This window comes from Piliocolobus tephrosceles, chromosome 1 (genome assembly GCF_002776525.5).
Source record: "Piliocolobus tephrosceles isolate RC106 chromosome 1, ASM277652v3, whole genome shotgun sequence".
NCBI classification, from domain to species: Eukaryota; Metazoa; Chordata; class Mammalia; order Primates; family Cercopithecidae; genus Piliocolobus; species Piliocolobus tephrosceles.
The window spans coordinates 87246240-87269984 of record NC_045434.1 but is presented as its reverse complement, the minus strand read 5'-3'; the positions used below and the strand labels follow the sequence as shown (position 1 = coordinate 87269984).

Genomic DNA, 23745 nt, shown 5'->3' with positions numbered 1-23745 from the left:
GAAGGAAGGAAGGAAGGAAGGAAGGAAGGAAGGAAGGAAGGAAGGAAAGAAGGAAAGAAGGAAGGAAAAGAAAATAAGAAAATATAGTTATTGTAATTGTCCTGTGATGAATAGATGCCAAATAGAGACAAATACAAAGTCTAAGAAAACACAGAGTATTTGTTGATAAATAGATTTGTACAAGAATATTCATGCACAGCAGTCTTCTTCATAATAGTCCAAACTAGAAATAACCAAATTGTCCACCAACATATTCCAATATGCATTGTATTCACATATTGGAATAACACTCACCAGTAACACCCAAATAAACCAGGTACATATAATAATATGGATACACTTCAAAGACATGAAAAAAACGCTTAACACAAAAAATGAATTTATGTGAATTTCAAGAAGACAGCAACATAATCTATGAAGATAAACATCAGAATAGTGATTAACTAAGGGGAGAAAGGTGGGATTGCTTGGAAAGGGACTCTACGGACCTTTTAAATTTTTTTATTCTTTAAATATGAAAAAATAATTTTTATAGAGATGGGGATCTTGCCATGTTGCCCAGTCTGGTCTCAAATTCCTGAGCTCAGTCAATCTTTCCACCTCAGCCTCCCAAGTGCTGGGATTACAAGCATGAGCTACCATGCCTGGCGTCTACAGACCTTTTGGGGATGGTGGAAATTATCTGTAACTTAAACATGTCAAGAAAGATGAATGCATATACTATGAGGAACTGCTAAAGTACAGCCAAGATCATCTCATGCTGTACCCTTACCGTCTATCAGATATTATGGTGAAGGGCTTGAGGATAACACCATTTTCATATTATACTGGGATTGTGGAGGATATTATGAACAGTGAGAAAAGTTATGATTCATTGCCCAATTTTACTGCTGCTGTCTCTCTAAGGCTTCTTGGCATTGGAAGAAACCAAGATTATTACTAATCTTTGGTCCTTGCTTGTACCTTGTAATGTTTGTGTCTTCTAGATTACAATAATTCCATGTAAAGATGATGCTGGCACAAGGCTTCCAACCCATCCCCTCTTCTGACCCAAAAAAATAAAGACATCCTGCCTTTGGGCCTTTTAGAACAGGTATCCAGAGATTTTGCCTCTCCATTGCTAGGCAGGGTCTATGCCCATAACATCAGCAGGAAGCAGTTACAGAAGATGAACCTCCACCCTTCTGCAAGCCCTTTAAGATTAAGGAGGAGTATATAATCTCTGATGCGGAAATGAGGTAGGAGACCAGTAGGTGTAATTTTCCAGTCACAACCCCATTGAACAGAGCAGGATCTGGTCAAAGCAGGGCGCAGTGAAGAAGCCTGCTGGAACCAGTAGATGATGACGAAAGTGACCTCTAGTTGCCCTCACTGCTTATGAGCATAAAGACACTACCACTGGGACATGGCCAGTTTACAAATGTCATGGCAACACACCTTGGCAATGGCCTGGAAATTACTTTATATGGTTCTGGAAACTCCCTGCCCCTTTTCCAGAAAGTTCTGAATAACCTACCTCTTAATTGGCATGTAATTCAAAGTGGGTCTAAATACAACTAGCAGCCCACAGGCACCAACTCTGGGCACACTGCCTATGGATTAGCCCTGCTCTGCAAGAAGCAGCACCAGTTCAATAAAAGTTGCTTTCTCTCACCAGCGACTTTCCCTTGAATTCTTTCCTTGGCAAAGCCAAGGAAACAACAGTCTGGGAGAAATTTTCCAGGCTACAAACCAGTTTTGGGGCTCGCCTGCCCTGCGTCACTGTCCTTGTTTCCATGGGTTTCCCAGGAATGTACATGTGTGAGACTGCTGCCTTACTTATAGATCTGTTTCCTTGCAAGGAAACAGGAATATCTTGCCTGTGGCTTCCAGAGTTGGAGATACATGTAGTTTCACTACTGAGTGCTAACATTTAATTTTGGAATCAAGTGATGCATTCAGACTGGTTGCTATCATTTTGTGGTATACATGTAGTGAACACATTCATGATTGAGTTTCCTGCTTTTAGCTAGAGCAAGAAAGTTTTATAATTGTGATTTGTACAAAAAAATCATAGGCAAGAGAATGTGTGTAAAATAAACTTTATTGTCAGAGGTTTCTAAACGCTCATCCTTTAAGGAAAACGGACATATGCTGACGAGCTGATAAACAGTCTACAGCAGTGTTATTCTAACCTAATCTTGATTCCAAGTCCTTGCATTTTCCTCCAGCTGCTGTTGACTCCAGTTACATATAGGTTGGGGGAAAGGGGATTATCTATGAATCTAGGCATCACTGTCTCTTGCGCAGTTATCACATTTGCAGGCTGAAGGGATGTGATTTCGACAATCAAACTATCCATTTGGAGTACAAATCTGGAGTGGCTGTAAAATTGGCTTCTCAGAGATGGAACTTTCAGATTTGGACTTTCAATCGTTCTGTTTCAGTTTTTCTCATCAACTGGGGAACTGTTTGTGACTAAGCTTTGTTAAAAGTAGAGAATAGCTTTTGATAGTTCCAACATTAGTTGTTACCTGAAACACACACACACACACACACACACACACACACACAACGAAACAATAACCTTTGGTGAGGTCTTGCTGATACCCAACTGAGGCTGGAGTGAGAGCTAAGTGGTGATACAGGCCAGGTGCAAACTGAGTGCAGCTAAGTGGATAATCTCTGGTAGTGAAGATAATCTCTGTCCTAGAAGAAGATAGTAATAATAGATTGAAAAGAAAGTCTCCTGAAATGAACTAGCTGGCCTGTGGTGTAGGACACAGTACCCCAGCCACCTTATGATTCTAAAAGCCTTGCTCAAAGCCCCTGCAGATGAGTTAGCTAGGTTTCTACTACCTCCTCAGCATCGATTGACTCTCCATAATACTCCTGTGGAGAGAAATAAAGGTCTTTCCCACCTCCAGGAAGGGATTTGCTTAGCCTCAAATGTGCACATTCAGAAATAACTTGTTGTAAGAAATAGAGGACAGTTTGCAGAGAAATAACCCTCCTAAGTCCACATCCTATTCCTTTTAATTAAGAGAGTGGTGCCAAGGGAAGAGCCCTAGAATGTCAAAGCCAACAGGGTGCTCAGATATCACACAAGTACAGTTCCATCTTTGGCCATAAGGAGACAATGGTGTCAAGAGGCTAAGACCATATGATCTGTAGGTGAAAAACCTGGGATGAGAATTGAGGCCTCAAACCTTTTCCACTACATCACGGAGTTCAGGAGCAGTTAGAGGGAAGGCTTCAATCTGGAGAACACTAACAGGCTCTAGAGATTATTGGGTCATGGTGGCTGGGACAGAAATAAGGATTCACAGAAAGATGTTTATAGTGAATGTTCTTTTACAGTACATGTACCTTTGGGATTTTGCTTGATAAAAAAGCTGAGCAAAAGTGAAAAATTTTTCTTTCTTTCTTTTTTCTTTTCTCTTTTTTTTTTTATTTTTATTTTTTTATTTTTTGAGACAGTTTCACTCTTGTTGCCCAGGCTGGAGTGCAATGGTGCAATCTCAGCTCACCACAACCTCCAACCCTGGGGTTCAAGCAATTCTCCTGCCTCAGCCTCCCAAGTAGCTGTGATTACAGGCATGCACCACCACGTCCAGCCAATTTTTTTTTTTTTTTTTTTTTTTGTATTTTTAGTACAGACGGGGTTCCGTACAAAATGGACCATCATATCAAAGAGGAAGTATACAATCCACTTTTGACTGGGAGTGGGCCGAGAGTTAGTATAGAAGTGAAAACAGCAAGTGATCAGTGCGTTGACCTCATAACACACAGATAAGGCAGCAGACTCAACAACTACTCTAAAATACACTCAGGGCACACAGGACACAGAGACCCATACTATTGGCTTCAAAATGCTGTGTTCAGATTTTATTTAACATGATATGGAGTGGTCCATTGAATACTGGCTCTTGAGACAACGTAACATCCCAGGGCTTTTGCAGATTTTAGACCCCTAGCTCTAAATACTTGGCATGGTCTCAGTTTATTTTCAAGGTAATTTTCTGGCTATAAAACATCTGCCAACATAATTCAGGAAAACTGTGCAGAAACCAGAAAGGCATCTCACTTTGGTTTGTAACCATATAGACTTTAAAGATACAGAAACCAGGGATCCCTGGTTAGTTTACTTTTCAGTAAGACTGACTAGTTAACTAAGTGTGAGAAATTACTAGGAAATAAGAACCAATACAAGAATTGCAAAGAGAGCAGAGAACCATTTTTTAAAGGATACATTGTATAATCAGTCAAAAAAAAGGAACACTCAGCAGTTTCTGCTTTTTCTAGATCTGGGACCTTTAACCTCTTGAACCCTTGTTTCTGGAATTCTCTTTAGATTTGATCAGTCCATTATCAGCCCCTTCATCATTTAGAGTTACCTGGAAGCCAATAGTCTTTGCCTCTTTTCATTTTTCTTACCGTTGTGATTTTCTGCAAATCAAAATTACAAAGAGCTAGTCAGAAATTAAGCAGGTCCCGTTTCACACATTGCACACATGGGGCCTGTATGATCAGGGACATAACACTTTATATGTGTGTTCAGAATGCTCTCGGAGAATTATTGCAGGAGGCCTCAGGTTGTGTCTTTAGAGAAGTGGCCTGGCGGGCTTGCCTGAGTCCACTGGACAGGGTGTTCCTGATGTCATCATCAGCTGCCTGAAGCAGAGCAGAAAGTTTTAAATGTCTTTTGTTCCCCAGCTCAAAGAATACTTGCCTGGCTGCCCGTTGGACTTCTCCAGTTGTAACCTTCCTTCCTGCCACAAGCTGGTTGCCAGACCATGACTGTTTGTCCCCTTGCTACTCACACACAGAACCTGCTCCAGTCTCTGAGAGGACAAATAGCCCTGTCCTACCTCTACTGCAAAACCAGAGGACTGCCCAGGTGCCTTCAAGTCTGTCCCTATTGTGCTTCCTCAGATGTTCTTGGGGGTAATTCTTTTTTTTTTTCTTTCTCAGTTTGTTAGTGAGAATTGGGGGTGATTCTGTGAAAAATATTCCAGTATAAATCAACTTTTCTAACATCAGCTTCTACTCTATCTTGTGCCTAAACTAACTCCAAAAGATGTGGACAGTTTATCGGGACCTGAAAATAAATAAATAAATAACCCTGAAAGAGAAATACACTCATGAACATTAAGACACTACTTCAACTGATCTGTACAGCAGCCGTGGAATTATGATTTGACCCACTTTACAAATGAGGAAACAGAAATTCAAGAAGGATCAATCACTTGCACAAAGTTAGTAAATACAGTGCTGAGACTAGAGCCTAGGCAATTCTGATTCTTAGCCCAGGGGTCTTCCCATTCTAACAAGCTGCCTTCTGTCATACTGTTCTTTCTGACCACAAAGATTGAATGGAGACTTCAGCTTCTGGCCAAGTTGGAGTAATAGGGACCAGATTTGTCCTCCACCTTAAACAACTAAGAAACTGGAAAAAGTATTTTAAACTCTAGCTTCAACATTGGATATAGTGCAGTACAGTACAGTGATCCCTGAGAGAGAGAAAATAAAAGAGATGAGTCCTGTGATTGCTCCAGTTTACTTCCTGAGATTGTCAACTGCAAAGCAGGGAGGGAGGACCCAGGCAGAGCCTGGTAGTAAGTTTGAAGAAGTCAGGATGGGTAGACATCACAGGACAGACTAGAGAATAAATTGCTGCACAGACAGAATGCCTTGGATATCTGTCTTCAATCTTCAGCTAAGTACTCATTAGTACATGAATTTGAGGAAATTATGCAAAGCAGGGAAAAGAACTTCCTAAAAGGAATAATCTCTGTAGCTCACACAGAGTTTGCAACACTTGGTGTTTCCATCAGCTAGAGTGAAAATCCCTATTAATAGAGGGAGCACTGCTTAGAACAGGAGTCCCCAACCCCCAGCATTGGTCCATGGCCTGTTAGGAACGGGGCCGCACAGCAGGAGGTGAGCAGCCAGCCAGAAAGCATTATGGCCTGAGTTCCACCTCCTGTCAGATCAGCAATGGCATTAGATCAGCATTGGAGCACAAACCCTATTGTGAACTGTACATGCCAGGGATCTAGGCTTCACGCTCCTTATGAGACTCTAACTAGTGCCTGATGATCTGAGGTGGAACAGTTTCGTACTGAAACCACCCAACTCCCAACCCCTACCATCCCACCCCCACCTTGTCTGTAGAAAAATTGTCTTTCATGCAACCAGTCCCTGGTGCCAAATCTGTGGGAGATCATTGTCTTAGAATCTTCAAAAGAGTATTGCCCCCATTGTAAACTGTGGACTTTGTGTGATAATGACATGTCAATTTAAGTTCATCAACTGTAATAAATGTACCATTCTGGAGAGAGATGTTGATAGTCTAGGAGGCTATGCATGTGTGCAGGCAGGGAGTATATGGGAACTTTTTGTACTTCCTGCTCAATTTTGCTGTGAATCTGAAACTACTCTAAAAAATAAGGTCTATTTTCTTAAAAGTCATATTGCCTCCACATTGGGAAAAAAAATAGCCATTGACTAATAGCTGTTCTTATCCTGCCTAAAAAATTTAAAAAGCCAGCTTTAAAAGACACAAATTGATTTTAAGTAACTTTATTTTTTTTTTATTTTTATTTTTTTTTTTGAGATGGAGTCTCGCTCTGTCGCCCGGGCTGGAGTGCAGTGGCCGGATCTCAGCTCACTGCAAGCTCCGCCTCCCGGGTTCAGCCATTCTCCTGCCTCAGCCTCCGGAGTAGCTGGGACTACAGGCGCCCGCCACCTCGCCCGGCTAGTTTTTTTGTGTGTTTTTAGTAGAGACGGGGTTTCACCGGGTTAGCCAGGATGGTCTTGATCTCCTGACCTCGTGATCCGCCCGTCTCGGCCTCCCAAAGTGCTGGGATTACAGGCTTGAGCCACCGTGCCCGGCCTAAGTAACTTTATTGTATACCAAAACAAAGCTAAAATAGTTTTAACACAAAATGCAAAAAAATCCAGCACTCAATAAGTTACAATTCACAATGTCTAACACCAAATCAAATAATGTTAGGAATGCAGAGAGACAGAAAACTGTAATCCATGATAAGAAGGGGAAAAAAAAATCAATCTGCTTAAACTGACTTAGAAAGGACACATCAAGTGAGAATTAAAAAAACAATAGAAAGGACACAGATGACAGAATCTGTAGACAAGGACATTGAAACAAATATAACTATATTCCTTGTATTAAAGAAGCTAGGCCAGGTGTGGCAGCTCATACTTGTAATCCTGGCACTTTGCGAGGCCAAGGTGGGTGGGTCACCTGCGGTCAGGAGTTGGCGACCAGCCTGGCCAATGTGGTAAAGCAAAATCTCTCTGAAAAATATGAAAATTAGCTGGGTGTGGAGACGCGTGCCTGTAATCCCAGCTACTCAGGAGGCTGAGGCACAAGAATCACTTGAACTCAGGAAGCGAAGGTTGCAGTGAGCTGAAATCTCACCACTGTACTTCAGCCTGGGCAACAGAACGAGACTCTGTCTCAAAAAATAGAATAAAATAAAATAAACAAGCTAGGGGAAAATATGAAATGATGAAGAGTTACATAGAAGGCCTTAAAAAAAGATATAAATTAAATTTACATGAAAAATAAAGTCTGAGATGAAAAGACACTGGATAGGATTAACAGCAGATTAGATACTGCTGAAGAAAGATTAACCAATTCCAAGACCTGGAAATAGAAACAAACAAAGAGAGAAAAAAAAGATACAACAAAAATGAACAGACCATTAGTCAGCTGTGGTAAAATTTCAAAGCAGCTAATACAAATGTAACTGGAGTGTTTGAATGAGAGGCTAGAGAGAAAGAAGAGATACACATGTGCCATATATAATATATTGTATATGCCATGTATAAGACATATATGTCATTATTATTCAAATTTGATGAGAACTATAAACATGCAGATGCAAGAAACTAGATAAAGTAAACCAATATGTAAAAGATAAAACTATACAAGGTCTTATCTTAACTAAACTGCTTTAAACCAGTGATAAATAGAAAATCTCAAAAGTGGCCAGAGGAAAAACGACATATTATGTACAGAGGAACAAAACTAAGAATTATGACAGACTTCTTGTTGGGAACAATGTAAGCCAGAAGACAGTGGAATATCACTTTTCAAACACTTTAAAAATAAAAACTGTCAACTAGAATCCTACACCCAGTGAAAATATCTTCCAGAAATGAAGGTGAGTTCTTATGCTCATCAAGATGAAGTAATCCACTATATTCTCTCTCTCTTACTGATTGAAACTAAGAACTCTCAGGCCAGGCACAGTGGCTCATAGCTGTAATCCCAGCACTTTGGGAGGCCAAAGCAAGTGGATCACTTGAGCTCAGTAGTTCAACACCAGCCTGGGTAACATGGAGAAACCCTGTCTCTACAAAAAGTACAAAAGTCAGCCAGGCATGGTGGCACACACCTGTAGTACCAGCTACTTGGGAGGCTGAGGTTGGAGGAATGCTTGAGCCCAGGAGGCACAGATTGCAGTCAGTCAAGATTGTGTCACTGCACTCCAGCTTGGGTAAGAGAGCAAGACTCTGTCTCAAAATAAAAAACAAAACTCAGAACTCTTGAAAGAATATGAAAAGTGATTACCTGAGTGCTCTAAAGAGAAAACAATAGAATGCAGATTAAGGACTATAGTCCAAACTAAAATAAAATTTACAAAGGAGATAACTCTGCATTTTTTCTCCCCACTTTGGGGCACTTGGGAGGAGCTAAGGGTCTTCAGAGCCTGTAGCCAACTTACCTGTGGCAAGTTTTCTGACAAGAACCTCTGTCAGCTGGCTTCCTTGTACCATTTGCTCACAGAATCTCTGTCTCTGGTAGTAGGCAATGCCAGTGTTCCTGAGAAGGCCCTCAAAAGACTTGACTGTGTTCTTCACCTGCTGGGTGAAAAGCTAGTAGACACCTCTCCCTTCCTGTATCTTCTGTAGTAAGTGGGTCAGTTCTTCAGCCTGAGCCTGAATTAAGGGATCATGTATCTTAACGTGGGAAAGAGGAGTAAGAGGGAATGTAGTGAATAATAGATTATAGAAATTTCAGAGGAGAGATCTCTTAGAATCCCTGTGAGGAACTCCCAAGTTGAATTCTTTTTTTTCTTTTTTCTTTTCTTTTCTTTCTTTTTCTTTTTTTTTTTTTTTTTTTTCTTTCTTTTTTTTTTTGAGACAGAGTCTCACTCTGCTGCCCAGGCTGGAGTGCAGTGATGTGATCTCAGCTCACTGCAACCTCTGCTTCTGCCTCCGCCTCTGCCTCTGCCTCCCAGGTTCAAGCAATTCTCCTGCCTCAGCCTTCCAAGTAGCTGGGACTACAGGTGCCCACCACCATGCCAGGATAATTTATATATTTTTTGTAGACATGGGGTTTTGCCATGTTGGTCATGCTAGTCTTGAACTCCTGACCTCAAATGATTCATGCACCTCACTGTACCAAAGTGCTGGGATTACAGGCATGAGCCACCGCACCTGGCCCAAGATTAATTCTTGTACAAGTTGTGTGACTTGCCTGTGGCAGAAGGAATGAAGAAACAGCCTTGGGGTTATCTGTTATTTTATTAACTTTGCTTTAAAAAGATGCCCCTTTGGTTCCCCACTTTAGCCCAAGTACATTTTCGTACAATATACATCAAGTATTATACAGTAACTGGCAAAAAATAAAAAAATAAAAAATAAAAAAAGCCAGGTTCAAAAATGTTGGCCAGGTATCTCTGGTATTATTGAAAGTTAAAAAGAAAAATCAGTGAAAAGGTCAAGAAGGGCAGTATTCTTTTGAATGACATGAAGATAGACCATAATCAGTAAGAAGGCAATTAAAACTTAAGTTCTGGCTGGGTAGAGTGGCTCACGCCTGTAATCCCAGCACTTTGGGAGGCCGAGGCAGGCGGATCACCTTAGGTCAGGAATTTTGAGACCAGCCTGGCCAACATGGCGACACCCCATCTCTACTAAAAATACAAAAATTAGCTGGCATGGTGGTGTGCGCCTGTACTCTCAGTTCCTTGGGAGGCTGACCTAGGAGGATCGCTTGAACCTGCGAGGTGGAGGCTGCAGTGAGCTGAGATCACACAACTGCACTCTAGCCTGGGCAACAGGGTAAGACTCCATCTCCAAAAAAAAAAATGTAAAGTTCTGAGTAGTAATTTCATTACTCTATGTGGGATTTCATTGTTTTCTAATTATTGTATAAGCATTTCTCATGGTGATATGGTTTGGCTCTGTGCCCCCACCCAAATCTCATGTTGGATTGTAATCCCCAATGTTGGGGGAGGGAACAGCTGGAAGGTGACCGGATCATGGGGGCGGATTTCCCCCTTGCTGTTCTCGTGGTAGTGAGTGAGTTCTCATGAGGTATGGTGGTTTGAAAGTGCAGCACCTCCCTCTTTGCTCTCTCTCTCTCTCTCCTCTTCTGGTCATGTGAAGACCACGCCTGCTTCTCCTTCAACTTCCACAATGATTGTAAGTTTCCTGAGGCCTGCCCAGAAGCAGAAACCTGTACATTCCACAGAACCATGAGCCGATTAAACCTCTTTTCTTTATAAATCACCCAGTCTCAGATACGTGTTTATAGCAGTGTGAGAATGGACTAATACACATGGGTTCCAACGTGGAGTGTGAGCTCTGTGAGTCTAAAGACAGTGCCACCTATGACCCATCTTACAGCACCCAGTAGTATGTACAATGCAAGTAGTTATTCAGTTAATGTTTAGAACCATGTAGTCCCAGAGCTGGATTGAACATTTGCAGTCATCTACCCCATCTCATGCTTGAGTTTTCTCCCTGATATTCTTGTAAGTAGTTATCCGCAGGTCCTCTTTCAAACTCTATTCCTTAGAGTTACTAGAAAGTGTCAGGGGAAGTAAAGACACACACTGGGGAGAAGCAGGGGCTCCAGACCTATCCCCCCTTCAATCAAATATCTCTGCTTTGGTGAGTTTTACACATTTCAGCTTCTATGATTTCATTTCAACAAAGGATTAAAAGAAAGATTAAAAGAAGTTTTGAATGCTACAATCTACGTTATGTCTGAAACCCTCTAAGGATAGTCAATGCTGGTCCTGAGCAAATTAATAATTCATTTTCTACACAACAGCTGCTCAATCATCTATCTATCCCATAGCCCTACCAGTTAATACTCCATCTAGTATAACACTTTTTTTTTAAAGTTTGGAGGAGAAACATTCTTACCATGAAAGGCACTTTGGAAAGTTTGAAAATATCTCTTATAGAAAATGTTAATGACTGGTGGCTCAACCCTGTAATCCCAGCACTTTGGGAGGCCAAGACGGGCGGATCATGAGGTCAGGAGATCGAGACCTTCCTGACTAACCTGGCGAAACCCCGTCTCTACTAAAAAATACAAAAAAACGAGCTGGGCGAGGTGGCAGGCGCCTGTAGTCCCAGCTACTGGGGAGGCTGAGGCAGGAGAATGGCGTAAACCTGGGAGGTGGAGCTTCCAGTGAGCCAAGATCCGGCCACTGCACTCCAGCCTGGGCGACAGAGCGAGACTCCGTCTCAAAAAAAAAAAACAAAGAAAGAAAATGTTAACGACAATCACCACATCTATAAATGGGAACAAACATAATTATAGAAAATAGTTGTTCAGAGTTTTCTATGTGTTAGAGATGGTTCTAACTACTTGCAATTGTGCATTTAATCTTCTTAATCTTCATAACCCTCTAAGGTACATACTGTCAGTATTTCCATTTTATAAATGAGGTAGCCTAGGTTAATGACACGCAGAAAAGTGAAGTAAATTTGACCAAGGACACACAAATAGAAGCCACATTGCTATTATGCCAACACAGGCAGCTGTCTCCATTTTACTAACATGCTATTTAATGGAAAACCCTAGACGCCTAACTAGACCATAGCCTCATTGTGTCTTAGTCTAGTTCTGTGCCTGCCTCATACATTTCTGCCCTTCTCCTTGCACAAATTTTCTCTTTGTTCTACCAGCCTGGACTGCCCCACTTCAAAGAGGATTTGTACACTTCCCACAGAGGTACCTCCTTACCAGAGCCTTGCAACTGGCCTCGGCAATTCAGCCAGCTCCCTCTCCTGAAACTGCAGCTCCTCCTCCAGCACAGATTCTGTAAGGTCTTTGCACTCTTCACACTCTGAGAAAAGACAGACATGCCTGCATCATGGAAGGCTGGACGTGCTACCATGGTCACTGCCTGCAGGGCAGGATGCAGGGTCTATCTCAAAGATAAAAGTATCCCCAGTACCAGGCTTTACACTGCGATTTCCATATCTTTATTCCTCAGTCTCTCAACTACTCCCCATTTTAGAAATGAGGAAAGAAGAACCCACAGGCCGATAAAACCACTTGATAAGATGATTCAACTGGAATGAGGCAGTCAGAATTCACATCCCCTGAGGTCTGACTCCACATCTTTTTTTTTTTCTTTTCTTTCTTTCTTTATTTTTTTTGAGATGGAAACTCACTTTGTTGCCGAGACTGGAGTGCAGTGGCGTGGCATGATCTCGGTTCACATCAACCTCTGACTCCCAGGTTATTCTCCTGCCTCAGCCTCCCAAGTAGCTGAGATTACAAGTGTGCACCACCACATCCTGCTAGTTTTTGTATTTTCAGTAGAGACAGGGCTTCACCATGTTGGCCAGGCTGGTCTCGAACTCCTGACCTCAAATGATCTATCCACCTTGACTTTCCAAAGTGCTGGGATTACAGTGAGTGTGCCAATGCGCCCAGCCATGACTTCAAATCTTAAGGCCAATTTACCAAGCCTTACAGCCTCTTAAATAAAACATGAACATAAGGCCATGAAATAATGGCTTCCTGTGTCACTTCCTGTGTTTGGGAAGATACTAAGAACTGTAGGACTGATGGTTCTCCTGCTTCAAGAGTTTCAATAATCCCAAAATATTTCAAAGATTTAAACATTTATCTGTATACAACTGTGTAAAACTGTATATGGAGGAGAAAGATCCAAATGATATATGCCCGAAAGCTAATAGGTGGTATTTTGAAGGGAGAACCAACATATAGTGTTTGTCATGGTACTGTTGCAGTAGGTTTTTAAGAATTATCATCATATGATCATCACCACTATCCAAAGAGGTAGTTACTACTCTATTACCATTACAGATGAGGAAACTGAGGCACAGTGACCATAAGTTAGATTTGACTCAGGAAATTTGGTCCTAGGGTATATGCTCTTTAATCACTGCACAATAATACCTTTATACTAAGGTCTTAGGTAATATCATTCTTCTTCTCTAGCTTGAGAATTTTTTTTCCTACAATTATAATGAACGAAGTTTTTTTTTAAACTAGTTTTTCCACACACCAAAGCTCATCTTTTCACTTCTTTAATAAGTGGGCTTTTGGCTTTACTTTTCTATCACAGTAAGTTAGACAGCAACTTTTAGCCACCCCCCACACAATGATTTATTTTACAATAATTGTAGAAATTAGAAAGCAAACTCAATTTCAGTGTTAACCAGAATCCTCTTCTAATTAATATCCCTGTTCCTCTCAGGCCCTTGTTCCCATGTTTCCTTGTCATTACAGCTTCTCCCTTCCCCAACTATTAGTAACAGGTTTGGGATTTTACAGTGAATTTAAAAATGTGAGAGCTGACTGTGGAGAGGAAAGGACCAGCTCTTAACCTGGCCTGGCCTTCTACTGAGAACGGCGGTCTGCTCCACTTGGCCTTGTTCTCATTTTGGCCATATGTCTCATAGCTCTGATCCTGGATGTCCACCTGCAGTTGCTTGCTGTCTGTAAAGTTGATACTCAGAGAGAGACAGAAAGGGTGTTACAAAGTCTCTGATTTTTCTGGAAATACCCTCAATCTAACCGGAGCATGAGGAATGGCTTATTTGAACTTATGTGGGAAGACAATCTTGATCCAGGTATCATAAAGACTTTTCTCCATGTCTGCTATTGAGGTTCGCACCTCCACATATCTGTGACTCAGTTGAGAATAAGTAGTTTTAAGTTCCTTCAAGGCAGATAGGGTATACTATGTCTTCTTTCACCCCTGGTGCTGTTGGCACAGTGCTGTGCAAATGGGTGTTCTTTAAAAAGTTTAAATTGAATCCTGAGATGTTTTAACCAACAGTGATGTTACATGTTTGTAGAAGGTGATACTCATTGCTGAGAGAGGAAATTCAGTTTCATGCCTAAACCAAGATTTTAGTCTCTATTCCTCACTACACTCGCCCTGCAAACTTTACACCTTTGTGCCTCAGTTTTTCTGTCCCTGGCAAATTGAGAGTAAAATGCCCACTTCTACCTTTTTGGGAGGGTAGTCAGGATAAAATTAATTTTGATAGAGAATAAAGTCTGCAGTGTTTCATTTCACAGAGGAAAATGGACAATCATTTATCACTTTGGTGACCATGCCCCTATGGGACCTACTGTATTTCTGCAGGTGATTGGCCAGGGAGTAGGCAGTTGCTTTGGATGTCAGGAATTTCTCTGTGAGGTCTCGGAAGTTCTGTTTGCATTTTTCCAGTTCAGAGCGCAAGTACTGATTGGTTTCCAGGATGTTCATTTCTGCCCTTGGACCAAAACAAGTGGTGGGAGATACGGCCATGCTGAAGCTTGTGGAGGAAGTGGAATCAGAGCCCAGGGAGAATAAACCCAAACAAATAACACATTAAAAACAAATGCATGGATTAAGGTAATGGTTGCACCACTTGAGTAAATTACTAAAAATTATTGAACTGTACAATTATAATGGGTAAATTTTATAGTATGTAAATTATACCTCAATAAAGTTTCTTTACATTAAACAAAGGATTTAAATGTGTCAAAAGAAAGCAGATCTGATTCATAATTTACTTTTGGGATAAACTTTGTCAGCATCCCACAACTCTGAGAATCCTTAGCCACAAAAACAAGGCACAAGGTGCCTGAGCTTAGAATCTGAGGTACTGTCTGTGGTTCAGGCTCTGATAGGAATGCGAGAGATAAGACACAGTGCCACGTAACGGTCTGGAGTAACGATAACAGAATTAGAAGGTGGGGGTGTCATGGAATGTTAGGATCTCTGCCTTCCTGGTGTCTAGGCCATGTGGAAACACAAGGTATCTTCTGAGGGTCACCACCAATGGAGACCACTCCCTCACCAGTCATTCTCAGTACTTGTATACCCTTGTGACAATACCACAGGCCTATCTTTTTCTAAAATTTAACCATATTTTCATTGTTTATTATTGCAAATGCATAGAAAACATCAAGGAATACATATTTCCTCAAGTTGTATCGTTGTCTTAAGGACTGTCATGAAGTCATTTTCTTCTTAATGAAAAATTTAACACTTTTAGATAGTCTTGATGTTCTTCTTTGGTTCTCCAGTTTTCCACATCATTTATACTATAAGAAAAAAAATCCTGAATATGCTGCTCAGTGTGTGAATAATTGATTTATATGGGTTTAGAGGCCAGGTGCAGTGGTTCATACCTGTAATCCCACCACTTTGGGAGACCAAGGTGGTTGGATCACTTGAGCTCAGGAGTTTGAGACCAACCTGGGCAGCAGGGCAAAACCCTGCCTCTACAAACAATTTTTAAAAATTAGCCGGGCATAGGGCTGGGCATGGTGGCTCATGCCTGTAATTCCAGCACTTTGGAAGGCCGAGGCGGGTGGATTATGAGGTCAGAAGATCGAGACCATCCTGCCTGACACAGTGAAACCTCGTTTCTACCAAAAATACAAAAAATTAGCCAGGTGTGGTGGCGGGTGCCTGTAGTCCCAGCTACTTGGGAGGCTGAGGCAGGAGAATGGCGTGAACCTAGGAGGCAGAGCTTGCAGTGAGTGGAGATAGTGCTACTGCACTCCATCCTGGGCAACAGAGTGAGACTCCACCTCAAAAAAAAAAAAAAAAGAAAAGAAAAAAAAATTAGCCGGGCATAGTGGGGCGTGTCTGTAGTCCCAGCTATTCAGGAGACCGATGTGGGAGGATCGCTTGGGTCCAGGTGTTTTTTGCTGCAGTGAACCAAGATCATGCCACTGCACTCCATTCTGGGTGACAAAGTGAGAACCTGTCGCAAAAAATAAAAGCAAAATAAGTAATAAAAGGATTTTGGTCAGTGTCTTAATATACTTCTTGCTGCAAACCAATGTTATAGTGGCATCTTTTCCTCCACTGGGGAAGCATGTTAGTTTTTTTTTTTTTTTTTTTTTTTTTTTTTTTAGACAGGGTCTAGCTCTGCTGCTCAACCTGGAGTGCAATGGCGTGATCACAGCTCACTGCAACCTCAAACTCCCAGGCTCAAGGGATCCTCCTGCCTCAGCCTCCTGAACAGCTCAGACTACAGGTACATGTCACCAACCTCAGCTATTTTGTGTGTGTGTGTGTAGATGGGGGTCTCACTATGTTGCTCAGGCTGCTCTCAAACTCCTGGGCCCAAGTTATTCTCACACCTTGGCCTCCCAAAGTATTGGAATCACGGGTATAAGCCACCACTCCTGGCCCATGTTGGCTGTTCACTTAACTTAAGGACAAGTTGATATTCATAACTCCTAACCCCACCCTCCTCTTCTATGTATGGGTTGCTTTGTGTTATAATCTCTATATACATATTTTTTGCTTGTCACTTATGATTTTCATTCTAACTCCACAGGCTTTCTTTCCAATTTATCACAATCACTGAAATAATGTATGTATATCTCTTTAAATACATGTAGTGGCCACCTAATTTGGAATGACTTATAAACTGTTACTATTTGTTTGAAGCAGTTTTTATGGAACACTAATGATTTGCATTGAGCCAACGCCATTGGCCTGAGGATATATTTTCAGACAGATCATGGTAAAAATCAAAGTCATGAGTCTGTGGTGGTTGGTGGTGATCAACAGCATTCCTGTGCAATGGGGTTTAGTGGGAGAGAAACTGAGGTTTTAAAGACAGGCATAGATAGACAGAAGAGAAGTGATCCTCTGATGTACCTCTTCACTTCCTATGTATCAATTCCTCCCTGGTTTTGTGAGACTGACATAGGGAGACTCTTATGGAATATCTGTCCTTTCCCTTCAGCTGCCTGACTTTCCTGGGCTACTGGCCTACACATGTGTAACCATGGTCACCTCCACATTCATGACAAACAGAAGGAAGCAGGACCAACAAACTGCATACCCTACATGCTAACCTGAAACTATAGTGTTTAATAGTATTAGTTTATGAGATATATCAGAAGCTATATGATTTTAGTCCTTTTAAATTTATTAAGATTTATGTTAAGGGCTAGCACATTCATTAGAATGTCCCATGTGTGCTTGAGAGGAAGTGTATTCTGTTTTTGTTGAGTGGAGTATTCTATAGATGTCTGGTAGGTTATGTTGTTTAAATCTTTTATTTCTTTATTGGTCTTTTGCGTAGTTGCTCTATCCATTATTGCAAGTTGTGGTATTAAAGTCTCCATCTACTATTGTTAAATTGTCTATTCCTCCCTTCAATACTGTCAGTTTTTGCTTCTTGTGTCTTGAGGCTCTGTTAGATGCATATGTATTTATAATTGTACTCTCTTCCTGATGGATTAACCCTTTTATCATTACAAAATATTCCTGATTGTCTTTGGTAACTATTTTGTCTTAAAGTCTCTTGTTTATTTTTTCTGGTATTAGGATAGTTATTACTGAAACACCAGAGGTTTGGTTTAAGACTTGCTGCTCACTGCAGAGAAAGCCAATCACTGAGCCAACTAGTATTGCCAGGGAAGAAGGCTTTCATCAGGCACTGCAACTTAGGAGATGGGAGATCAGTCTCAACTCCATCTTCCTGATCAACAAAAATTCAGAGTTTAGATAGCAGGGAAGAAATAGAACTACATGCAGGAAAACAGGAATTACGGAGAGGTAAGAAAGAGGAACTGGTCAACAGGAAGCATGTGGTCACCTAGGCAATTATGATGGAATAAGGGGTCTGACATCTCATTGTCCAGATGTGGTACTCTGGTAAATTTCAGTTCTTTGATACTATCTGGAAGTCGAGATGGTTGGTTTCCTGAGAAAGGAACTCAGATAATACAAATGTAACTTTCTCAAATTTCAAGACTGAAAGGGTCAATTTCTATGTTTATTCAAAAGAAACCGTAAACATCAGTTCTATGGGACAATTGGGTTGGTTTAAAACTCACTTCAGCTTTCTTATGGTTGCTAATTACATAATTATGTTACATTGCATGGCAAAGGGATTTTGCATATACAATTAAATTAACTTTAAAATGGGGAGATTATAAAGGTTGACTAATGTAATAACATGGGCCTTTAAAGTCTGGGACTAGAGGTCAGAGGTCAGCAAACTAGGAAGTCAGGGAGATCCAAAACATGTTAGTGATTCAATGAGGAAGAAACTCTTCATTGCTGACTTTGAAGATGGTGAAAGTCACAAATAAAGTCCTCAGTCCAACAACTTCATAATTAATACTACCTGCAAATATGAGCTAAGAATATTTTTAAATGCATTTACAATATGTGGTGAACAGATTCACATTGTCTCTGCCTACTCTTCTCTTTCGCTTTGTCCCTGCATGCTACTATGTCTGTCTAGATGGGGAGACACAAACATCAGGCCTTTGTGCAGCCTTCTCTCCTCTTCTGGAATGTTATTGCTCACTAGAGCCAGATAGCACTGCTGAAGGTGGGTGAGTACAGACAACTGATGGTGTTGGAAGCCATAGGTCCTTGATGAATTCAGCCGAGATTGCACCACTGTACTCCAGCCTGGGTGATAGAGTGAGACTCCATCTTAATAAACAAACAAACAAACAAAAGCTGCCCATGAAAGGGGAAAGGATCAATAAATGGGTATTCCAAAAAGTCAAAAGCCACACAAATATCAAGCCAAAATAAACTGGTTCCCTGACTGGAAATGGAACCCAGGCTATGGCAGCAAAAGCACAGAACTTTAAGTACAGAACTGCAAGGTAGAGTATTTTAAGGGTAGCTATGACACTAGCATGTGCCTTTCTTTTAATTTGACCTTCCATCAACTGTTTAAAATAAGAGATCTCTAAACTTTTTAAAATTCAGTGTCTAATTTAAGGGATCCATCTTCAGTCTACTGGCAACTAGAATTTCCAATGGTGTAATTATTCCAATAGCAATTCAACCAAATTCTCTTTGTGGAAAGCCCAGGATGTCATTTTCCAGGTTAACTTCCTGGGAAGGTCATAGAAGAGGTAATCCCAAAGATTCCCCTCCAAGAAAAAAGTTCAATGCAAGGAGTAGGCCACAGATGGTTAAGGATGATATTTGCCTCCAGATATCATCTGGACAAATTTGTGCGGGCTTCCAGTCACAGACCTGTGAGTCTGTGATACCATGTAGGCCCTCTTGGGATTGAGTTTTCTTAGGACTAATCAGGCAACAAGAGTTCAGATGACAAAAGCCTCGAAGGGATGGGATTTCTTAAGACAAACCCCAAGAACTTGACATAGTGAGAACAAAAAGTGTGCTCGGGTTCCCAGTCATTTTCAGACAGGCCACCTACTATAACCTGAAAGTTACCACCTCTTACCAGATAGGGGAAACCAAGAGAAAGTGCTCCCACTTGGTCACAAGTCAAGCTCTCAAGGACATCAAATAAGATGAGAAAGAACCTCAACCAGTACCCCCTTTTATGATAGAATAACACATAGAGACAAAGACAAAGGAACAGACAATTTCTGGGAAGAAAGGGATTAAACAATATGAATTGGTACCACAAAGTATCAAAAAGCACACTAGAGTCACTACACCCAAGACTAGTCACACAAATCCTTTTCTCCCATTAATGGAGATTTTGGAGAGGGAAAAGAAACAGTGATTTTTACTGTCCACTTGATCAGATTCCACACAGAGAAGGAGGCCGGGAGCCTGGCTGGTAAAAAATTCTTACCCTTATGACAGCTGATCAGATCCTGGGTTCTTCACTGCAGCTTCCAGAAGAGCAGAGCTTTGCTATCCTGCTTACAGCTCCAAAACTGTAGGGACCAATGGAATCCCTCCCTCTTAACTCTCTGAAATTTCACTCAAAAATCAAGTCACAAAAGGCAGATTAACTGGAGAAAAGGTATAAAATGTACTGACATGTACATGGGGAGGGCCACAGAGTGATTACCCTACCCTACCCACAATGGGATACATAAGCTTATATACCATCTCGAGGTAACAGAATGAATGAGGGCTCAAAGCATGGCCAAAACCAGGCACCATCAGAGTCAGAGGTATATCCATTTATTGTGGGCAAGACAGGTTGTGGGAGGGAGAGAAGAGGAGGCTTGGCTAGCAAAGTTGGTCTTAATATGTAAATGAAACCTTACAGGTAGCAGCCCTCAGAGAGAATAAATCCTAAAAGTTTCTTTCAGACCTTTACAGGTGTCAGACTCTCAGTTCATCTTTCCTAGATCTGGGCAAGGAAAGACTTGGCTGCATCAATGCAGATTCCCTACAGATGCAAATCTCCCCAACAAAAGACAACTTCGCAGGGCTACTTCTGCAGCTGGCTTTCTAAACAGACATCTCAAAATATGTCAAAGAAATGTATTTTGAGGTAAAATATTTTTGATTCCTTGATGTCTACATCCTGATGCACCTGCCGTTTCAATTCACCATTGTTGGTTGCAACTCCATTCTTCCCTACACTTAAGCCAAAGAAACAGATTCTCCTTGAGGCTAGTCTTTTTCTCACAGCACACATACTATTTTTCAGAAAAATTATGTTTCCTCTTTGGGTTAATTACAGACTTTGATCTGCCCAATCTTTCTCTTTCTTGGTCTCTGAATTTTGGCAAAGGAGTCTTCTGATACAGGTGGGATCGATTCTAATGACCAGGCTCAAAACCCTCAGACTTATTTAAGAGCCTTAATCTCGGGGTCCGGGTTTGGGCCGCCCTTGAACCTTTTCTTTGGGCCTACTTGTCAAAATCAGCCTGGCCAGGCCTGTCTTCAAGGCCCAGGGTCAGGGCCAGGTCCTCCCAAGGCTTCTTGAAGCTTCTCCCGCTGGGTCGGCAGCCACCCTCCCATTCCCTGTGACCTGCAGAGAAGCTCCAGGGGGCATTTATTCAATTTGCTAGGAGCCCATGAGGCGCAGGTGCGTGGTGACTCTGTGGTTCCCACCGCACTCGCCGCGCTCCTTGGTCCTCTCGCTGTCTCAGGCAGGCAGCAAAGTTCCGGGTGAGCTTGGGCGCCAAAGACACCCAACCAGAGAGGGACCGGTAGGGAAGGGCACCGGCCCTTAGTTTCTTCTCAGTAGGGATCCGAAAAAGGTCTTGAAGAAATAGAACGGGAGAGTTGGAAGTAGATCAAAGGGAAAGAAAGAAATCCTAGGAGATTTCCTATTTGAAGGCACCACGAAGAGAAAAGTCCACCTCCTCTGGGCCGGGTCCTCACGTCGCTGGTGAACTGAGTTCCAGTCTCCGTTGGAGACCAAATCAGTTGACTTTGGCTTGACTCCTAGTGAAGAAGCCACGCTTTGTCCTCCCTTGTTTAGTTCTTGATCCTGAAGGACTTGATTGTCTCTCTCAGGCTTTCCATGGATTCCAGAGATGCAACTGAGAAGTTTGTTTTTAATGCACTTACTTGAGGTAAGAATAGTTTAAAGTATTTTTGCAAAGAAAAATGTTTCCTTTTGCACTGAAGACATTCAGATGTGAGGAAAATCACTCGGCTGGGGAAAGCAAATGCTGTTGAGAATGTCTCACAAACACAGATTACACGTCAGCAGGTAGGTTTGACCCTTAGGTTGGGCACATTTTAAGTGCACTGTTGGTGGAACTTAAGATGAATCTAGGACATTCATGATTAATATTTTTAGTTTTTAGTAAAAATTAATATTTTAATTTTAAATACACATTCTGAAAATTATATAACCAGCACGAGAAACTGGCTTTATGCCTTTTTTACAAACACAGGAAAGGAAGATGATATTATAATGACAATCCTGCCTAAATCGCTACAATTTTTAAGTACCTAGAGAAAAAAAGTTAACCTAGAATTCTATGCAAAAATAAAATGTCAAAACTCTGAGTGAAATAAGGATACTGAAAAACATACAAAAGCTAAAGGAATTCACCAACCCATGCTACAAGAAATCTTAAGTCTTCCAAGCAGAAGCAAAAGGATACCAGATAAAAATGTGGGCCTATACGAAGAAACAAATCTTGGAAATGGCATTTAGAAAGCATGTACTATATGTTTTCTTATAATTTAAATATTTTAAAAAATATTTGACCTAATAAATAAAAGTATTAATAATCACAAAGTTTATAATAAATAAAGTAAAATTACATAACACTAGGATAAAGGCCAGAGAGGGAGGTATGATGACACTTGAAAGCAGACTGTGATAAATTAAAGATGTATCCCAGAAACCCTAATGCAGCCACTGAAATAAGAAAAGGGTTATAGCTAATAAAGCAACAAAGGAAAGAAAATGGAATGAAGTAAGAGCTATGTAAACACTATGCTGGAACAACTGCTCTCCAGGCCTCCACCCTATAGAAATATACCAGTGGGCAATGAGAAGTGTACAAAATGATGACTACAGCATTATTTGTAATCATAAAATAATAGAACCAAAGTAATTTTAAAGAGATATGAAAAGGGTTTTATTTATTTATTTAACAGACAATTGAACAAACAAACAATGGAAGCAAGTCCTTTGCAAAAAGGAACACAGAGGGTCATGATGATGCTACTCCTCCAAGGATTTCAGGGCTCCCAAACGCCTAGGTTTCTGTCTAGTTCTGGAAGATGTTATTCTTTGGGAGCAACAGGTCCTCGAGTTTGGGGCTCTTTCCGGTTCTCTCTCCATTTCCCCATTCTGCTACAATAAATAAACAAAAAGAATACTCACTTCCAGAATATCCCACCTGTGCCTCTGCAGGAGCCTTTCAGGAGGTCTGGATGTCTGGTCCGTCGCTTCCCGGTTTCTTTCCCAGCTTTTGCTTTTCCCTTCCTCCGCTCCCGCCCTACCGCCCCAGGACCCGACCACCGCCCAGCTGAGTCCCCGCGGCTCCACCTCGCAGAGGGTGCACCGCAGGCCCCGCCAGTTGCCCGCCCCGCGGGGGTGCTGAGAAATCAACGCTTTGTAAACAGAACTTCCCCATGGAAAAAACCTCTTGATTTCCACTCTCAGGGCTCTTTCAAAGGACTAAAAGCTAAAGGCCGCAATGGATTCATTCGAGAAGTCCTAGTCGGGCGCCCTGGTGAGTGCCAGACCCTGCTCCCCGCGAGGGGACACACGAGCGACCCTCGCCACCATCCCTGCCCTGGTGGAGCCCCCGTGCGGGACACAGGATCCGAAGATGGCAGCGAAAGCTCCGCAGCGGCCCGGAAAGCGACTGGGCGGGGTGGGCACAGGCTCCCTCACTGGGTGAAGGCGGCAAAAGAACAAAGAACGGGAAGAACCAACCCCGGCGCCCACCGGGCGTTCAGCTTCCCTTGGGACCCCAGGCGGCTCGGGCTGGGTCGCCGACCCGGGAGTTTCTGGGGGCTTCTGAAGCAGGAGAGGGGCAGGGCAGGCGAAGGCCTTTCGGCTCTCCGTCTGGCTCCAAAATCTCCTAAGACGCAGGTGTCCGACGTGATCAGGGCGACTCACCGCCCTAATTTCTCTGGTTTTCCAAGGCCTTGCTCAGTCGTCCTTCCGGGTGGGCCCTGAGAATAAAAGGGACGGAGGAAGTTTAGTGAGTGCGCCCTTCGTATACCGCGTAGGGGATTCAGCAATGCTTGTCTCTGTGGCGCAATCGGTTAGCGCGTTCGGCTGTTAACCGAAAGGTTGGTGGTTCGAGCCCACCCAGGGACG

The 23745-nt window shown here is 42.0% G+C and overlaps 1 long non-coding RNA gene, 1 other non-coding gene and 1 pseudogene across 3 annotated transcripts; 1 reads left to right on the top strand and 2 right to left on the bottom strand.

Annotated features, from left to right (window-relative positions):
• Nucleotides 1-14552, bottom strand: part of LOC111529036 — a 17390-nt pseudogene extending 2838 nt beyond the window's left edge.
• A 7970-nt stretch (nucleotides 14553-22522) lies between these two features.
• LOC111529037 lies at nucleotides 22523-23664 on the bottom strand. 2 transcript variants are annotated; one of them, XR_002727253.2, is made up of 2 exons: nucleotides 23542-23664; nucleotides 22523-22767 (listed from the first exon to the last, which is right to left on the bottom strand). It is a non-coding gene; the product is annotated as an uncharacterized LOC111529037 (long non-coding RNA). The 2 variants fall into 2 exon arrangements; XR_002727254.1 differs by having other exon boundaries at nucleotides 22523-22764; nucleotides 23542-23657.
• A 7-nt stretch (nucleotides 23665-23671) lies between these two features.
• TRNAN-GUU lies at nucleotides 23672-23745 on the top strand. Its single transcript has one exon. It is a non-coding gene; the product is annotated as a tRNA-Asn (tRNA).